The 6838-nt window shown below is 41.7% G+C and overlaps 1 pseudogene; it reads left to right on the top strand.

Annotated features, from left to right (window-relative positions):
* Window positions 1-3473: 3473 nt before the first annotated feature.
* LOC111729660 lies at window positions 3474-3592 on the top strand (annotated as a pseudogene).
* Window positions 3593-6838: the final 3246 nt, after the last annotated feature.

Raw genomic sequence — 6838 nt, 5'->3', positions numbered from 1 at the left:
TTCTGACCCAGTTCACATGGATCTGACTGAAAGGAGGCACAGAACAGGACAAGAAAGCATTCGAAAAGGAAATCTATGCTTAGTTTAGATCTGCACCAAGACCATTCCCTACCACGGGAAATTATTTGACTACTCAAACAGAGTAACCCATTTCTCTTTGTTTGAGAACACGGTGATTATACTCATGAGAGGGAGTAAATAAGATAAAGGACATAATGCATGCTAGATTTTTCATTTGGTGAGCAGAATGAAAATCATTTGAACATATCCCTGTGGAAAAAATAATCAATTTTTCATAGACTTGTTATAGGTTTCATAAAATATATTGTGCATATATTTTTAAGAGTAAGAAAATGGCTTTTTAATGATACTTAAAATATATGGCATGACAAGAATTATTTAAAATGTGTTTCTGAGGCCTGAAGTTTGGTGCCGCCTGCTAAAATATAGATGATTTGGATAAGTCTGTCTTCTTGAGATAAATGTGAGGCCTGGCTCATCTTATTACAAAGTTAATATGAAGGAACATGGTATTCAGGCAGTTAAGTAATTGGTATAAATCCTCCCAAGATATTAGATCCCCTGAACTTCTACCAGTTAGCAGTTCACCCATTGGCCTGTGTGCATTAAATAACTACTCTTAACCCAGAGGTCAGGAAAACATTGCTCACATAGAAAAAGTTGACACAAAGCAGAACAAGAGGAAGCAGAGCTGAATCCAACAGAAGTATAAACAGCACTCATTCAACAAGTGTTTTCTGAGCAGTGCACCAGGCCTAAGAATGTGAGGAGACACGATCCAAGTGCTCTGGGGTCTTAATCCTGGATCCAGGAAGACTAGCGCTGTTGTGATGAGCAACTGACTTGATTTCCACATTGGTGGGCATACTTTTCACAGGCATATATCTCCATTTTAAGTGGAAGACTATGTCCCTATATTCATGCCCAGCCTTGTTTAAGCATTTAACATAGGTCTACAGGAGACAGGTAACAATGTTGAGGACAAATCCTATCATCACAAGTAGGGAAACAGGCATCTTCAAAATCATGGTGGTGAGTCATGAGGGTCCTTCCCATAGAGGACCTATTTGTCACAGCTCCAGAAAAACCAAGGTGTTTTCTCCACTCTCTGCCAAATAAAGATGTGTCTGACATGTATCATGCATCCGGCACTTGATATATGTATATATAAACAAGTGAGTGAATGAATGAATGAATGAGTGAATGAGAGAAGATTATTTAAATCTACTTGAGGAAAATCTAATATATGAAGATCCAAAAAAATCACTTGGCTTTATGTTTTTTCATCATGTCGCAAGTTACTTAAACATTACATCATTGGGAGTCTACAATCTTCCTACAAGGGGCTATGAAGACATTAAGCATCACCGATGTAGGAATTCATAGTCTAGCTGAGAGACTATATCAAATGTATGACATCAGGATTTACAAAAGGAAAAGTCACTCCAGGCCCAAGTTGGCTGAGAGGACTTGACACAAGAGGTGTTAAGAAAGGCATTGATTACTAAAGGGGCAGGAGTGGCATTTCAGAAGGTAGAAAAACAGAAGCCAAGATTTAGAAGCAGAAATTAGGCATACCCATTTGCTGATAGTGATGACAGCACCTGCCCTGACCAGAACTGCAGGAAACAGGATTCATAATACAGTGGGTCTTATTATGGAGAAAGGGCTAACAAGCTGCCCCAGAAGTTGATTTGTTACATCAGGCAGTCATTTTAGGATCTTGAGTAGGGGTAACAGAATTTTTCTTAGGTATGGTGAGAACTCACTCCAGGATTCCTTTGAAGAACACACCCGCCTTGACATTAAGCTAATGATTTCATTTGCATTCAGCTTTTCAGTATCTCTTCTCAGTGGATCGCTTATGGGCCACACAGTTGTAGCAGAGGTCGCTGAAGTCAGACGAGCACTGCCTAGAGAATGACTTGCTCCTGATATATTGCCTCTGTGTTGTTCTAATTTGTGTAGATACAGTGTGAGACATAAAATGCAAATTCACTCAAAAGCAACAATAACTTGAGGTGTCCCAGGCACCAGCCTATAGATACACGGGGAGTCTCTTTAACAATGACCCAAATGTCACTACTGGCTCCAATCTCCCTGCCATCCATGCAGGACTTCAACTTCCGGTAAAATGGCCCTCATGGCATTTCCAGTTCCCAAGAATATTGTGCCTGTACCTGCAAACAAGTCCGTCCTCTCCAGCTGGCCACCGGGCGGCACTGCATCTGCACTATCTCTCCTGGTCCATCACACCCGCAGGCCTCTGACCCCAGCCAGGCCAAATCTGCAGGATGGTTTGTATGGAGTAGTAAAGGGAAATGCCTCATTACTCTTTTGAGCCAGCCAGGAGGTGGAAGAAAAGAGGTACCTGGAGTTTTTAGAAAGAGAAGGGATGGAGATCTTGGAACAGTTGCTAAAGACTTGGACCATGGGAGAAAAAGCAGGGTGAAGTAAGGTTTAAAGTGACCCAAATGTCACAGGGTTTAATGTGACTCCTTCAGAGTCTGCAAATAAACCTTTGACAAAGATCTAGAACACAGAAGAGGTTTGGGGATCAGATTTGTGTTTCTTTTGCATGTTTCTGTGCTGCCTCTAAGGTGACAACAAGAAGCCTAGTTGAAGGTTGCATATATAAAAAGTAAGGAAAGCCACCGCAGAAATTGTCCCCGTGGTAACTTCTGCAAAGTTAGATTAGGTACTGGGGGGCTTCGTAACAATGAACATGTATCACATTATAATTTTAACAGGTGTCTGTTTTACTTATACTCTTCAGGTAAGGTAAACAAGGTGGCTAGGTGCAAAATTTAAGGAGCCACTGACTCTCAGGGTCTGGAAGGCTCAGACCCAACATATAAATGCCCCTGTGGGGGAGTGCCTCTTTAAATCTAGCACCCTAGCTACCCTGCTTGCCTCACACCAGTCCTGGCCCTGCTTACCCTCTTCTTGTTAACTATCACAGTTTTGAATTCCATTTAAATTCAAACTAGGATGCTATCTGCCACAAACACTGTATACAGAGTACATTGCCATTTCAAAAGCACTTTCAAATGCATATTTCACTGGCTTTTCACAACAATCTTAGAGAAAAATTAGACAGGTATTATAGCTCCCATTCTACAGATGAAAAACCAGAAAGGTTAAGAGACCTATCCAAAGTCACCCTGCTGCTAAGTGGCAGCACACTCAACCCAGTTCAAGTTACCACTAACTGCAATTATTCCCATTCCCCTGGTATTTCCATGAGACTAGGCATGCGCGCGTGCGCGCTCACGCACACACGCGCGCACGCACGCGCACACACACACACACACACAGAACATAAAGAAAATGATATCACTCTTATAAATATCAGGGGAAAATGAATCTCTGAAGGGAACCTAACCCAAATGTTCGTATCTTCCAACTAAAGCTCTGCATCTTCCTTTGCTCCCTTCAAAACCAAAGGAGGAGTCTACTGCCATGCCACCCTGAACGTGCCTGATCGCGTCTGATCTCAGAAGCTAAGCAGGGTCAGGCCTGGTTAGTACTTGGATGGGAGACTACTTAAGGATACCAAGTGCTGTGTGGGTTAAAACATACACATACACACACACACACACACACACACACACACACACACACACACACACACGAGGCAAAAGCCACAGAAAATCAAGGCAGCCTCCAGCCAAGATGGCTACCCTCTTAGGCGAAGCCCCTCTGAATTCTCCATTAGCAGCAGCCTCTCACCAGGGTGTACAAGCAGGTCCCTGGCTGCCTGTTGGCACCAGGTATGAGCCATAGAAACTCTTTAACAGTTGAGGGAGGAGGGGCTTCTGCCTAGGAGACCTTAGCCTAAGAGAGTCAGAGTTAGACAATCTTAGCAGGAAAGCACGCATGAGCATGCATGGCAGTCAGCACTTCTGGCTTTTCCCTTTGAGCAGAAAGGAGTAGACAGCACCAGTAGTCACCAGCCTGGAGCTCGGCTAGGTGGCCCGGTGACCTAGAAGTTTGTTTAGGAGATTAGTTCAGACAGACCCTGAACTACCTTGCACATCCAGCTGTGTTTTAGGATATTGCAGGATCTCAACACTGCGTTTAACAAAAATGAAGACTATTCCTCTCCCCACCGCCACTGGCAAATTTGTTATTCTCAGTTCCCAACTGGTACTTTCTTTTAAAAATGAAGTTTAAAAAAATTAAGAAATTGGAAGAACACACTCATTTACCAGTTGTGCTCCTCCCCGCTCCTTTCACAAAATCTAAATTAACAGCTGGCAGAACTCGTCCTGTTCTTGTTTACCCGTTCCTCGAAGAATGTGAATCCATTTCCCCCTTGCCTGGCTCTTTGATACACTGTTTAGCCAAGCCTTTGCCTCCCTCTTCTGTTGAAAAGAAGAACAACATGCGACAAACAAATTCTATCTATTTAAGAAAACATTTGAGGAAACTACCCTAGATGTTTACATAAGTTGTGTAACGTGGCTTTAAAGAAGGTATAGTATTACAGAATTATTATCCATTTAACATTCAAATTAATGTTTCCCAGAAAAAGTAAACTTTAAATCAGATAAGATTAAATCAAGATAAATTGCATGCTCACCTGGGTAGCTGAACAAAATCAATGGAGTAATTCTTTGGTCATTGGACTAAAAGATTCAAGATTGATTTTTTCTTCCCTTTCAGTAAAATATGAAACTCCTTCATAACCTGAAGTATTATTGGAGTCCTGTTTCTTGCAAGAGTTTATGTGATAGAGGCATAACAATTTATCTAAAAAATTTTTCGACTGCTGTAGGGATGGCTTAATTTGCATGATCTCATCAGGCAGTGATTTTTTTTTTTTAAAAGCACTGACCTCAGAAATAGGAAAAAAATAAAATAAAGGTTTCCTGCTAAGTACCAGAGTTCTCATCATAAAGTTAAATATCCCATTGCAAACTCAGTAATATCCTAAAATAATCCATCACAACCTCTTACAATATTCAATGACATGTAGGAAGTTTTGAGTTTCTGGAGAGCTTTATTCTGTCCAAAACACAATGGAAGATTCCTTTAAGGGAGTTTTTCTTTCTAAGGAAGACGCCTATGCACTGTGGACTATTATCATAAAGCCCCACTGGGCTCTTCTATTTTATGAGCTGTTTCCACAGTGGGGTTGTTTGGTATCTATACAGGGCTCCTCCTCTTAATAAGGGTGACCACTATGAAGCACTGTATTAGGCATTCAACATGTAGACACACACTAACAATGAATTAGAATTATCCTCCTTTTTCACATGAGGAAACTGCAAGTTAAAAGTGACTTACATGTGACGGTAAGTTTTGGTGAGAAGCAGAGCTGGGAAGCATCCTGGATAGTGGGAACTTAAAGTCTGTGCTCTTGAAGGCAACACCCACTTCCTCTTTTAAAAGCTCTCCTCTTACCTGGCCGGAAGGCATACCTGAAATCAGAATTTCCCTGGTGATAAGAATCACCTGGGGAGCCCATTCAATACGATTTCCCAAACCCCTTACCCTGGTGGTTCTGACTCAGTGGGTCTGTGTTAGGCCCAGGAATTCTTTTTAACAAATGATCCAGAGAACTATGGGAACGGTTTTAGGCCAGAGGTTGGCAAAGTAAAGGGCCAGAGAGTATTTTTGGCTTTGTGGGCCAAAAGAGCTGTGTCACTACTACTCAGAACAAAAGCAGCCAGAGGCAATTCGAAAATGAATGGGCATGGCTGTGGACCAATACTTTATTTACAAAAACATGTCTGGCTTTAGTTTGCTGACCCCTTCTTAAACCATTCATAATGCCATTATAAAAGACATTAATGCTTGCTATTTGTCACTTCACTAAGGCTGTGTCTCAATCAAGCAACTGATCTAATGAAAATCTTTTCAACATCATGAAACATCACCCTTATCAAGGGATAAAGTTAAGGTTGTGTCTTCAGAGAGCAGCACTTTTAATATCAGATGTAGATTAATAACCTCCCTGTCTGCACAACTCATAATGGACATTAGCAGATCAAACACAAACAGATAGGTGAAGCTTTCGCCTCAGCATATTGAATGTGGTAGGCAGAATTCTAAGATGGCCTCCAACATTTCTATCTCCTGCTGAATAGAAACCTTCCAATTAACCAATCACACGCTTATTTAAGTCTTACTCTGCAGGGATTTTGCCTATGTAATTAAGGTCCCAAATCAGTTAACTTTAAGATAGGGAAATCATCCTGATGGACCTGATTGAAATCAGTTGAGCCCATTAGACCGGAATCTAGAGGTCAAAGACAGAGGAGTTGAAATCAAAACGAGAGGAAGATTCAACGTGGGGAGAGTCATTGCTCGCTTTAGAGATGGACGGGCCATGTGGCAAGAAAAGTGAGTGTCTTCTAAGAGCTGAGAGTGCCCTGGCTGACAGCCAGAAAAAAAAGGTCCTCGGTCCTAGAATCATAAGAAAGCGAGTTTTTGCAATAACTAAGCGAGCTTAGAAGGGGATGCTGAACACCAGAGTAGCACCATGCCCTGGCTGACACCTTGACATCAGTTGGTGACATCCCAACAAAGCAAAGAATCCAGCCACAACATGCCTAGACTTCTGACCTCAGAAATTGTGAGATAAAAAAGTTATGTATGGCAAACTGCTCAGTTTATGCTCATTCGTTACACAGCAACAACAAAAAAATTAATACAAGAGGCCCAGGGCTTTGATCTCTGAGTTACTGCTGGGGATTTTAAGTCCAACAATCTCTGGGTATAAATATAGGTGGATGAGTCCCCTTAGAGCCATTTTCATTCATCCTATCTAGATTCTCCCCTGACTCGGTCCGCTTTTCAGGAATATGCT

The sequence above is a fragment of the Pteropus vampyrus genome, unplaced genomic scaffold (genome assembly GCF_000151845.1).
Source record: "Pteropus vampyrus isolate Shadow unplaced genomic scaffold, Pvam_2.0 Scaffold273, whole genome shotgun sequence".
Classification (NCBI taxonomy): Eukaryota; Metazoa; Chordata; class Mammalia; order Chiroptera; family Pteropodidae; genus Pteropus; species Pteropus vampyrus.
Note: the sequence above shows the minus strand (reverse complement) of the source record. Positions and strands in the feature narration are given on the sequence as shown.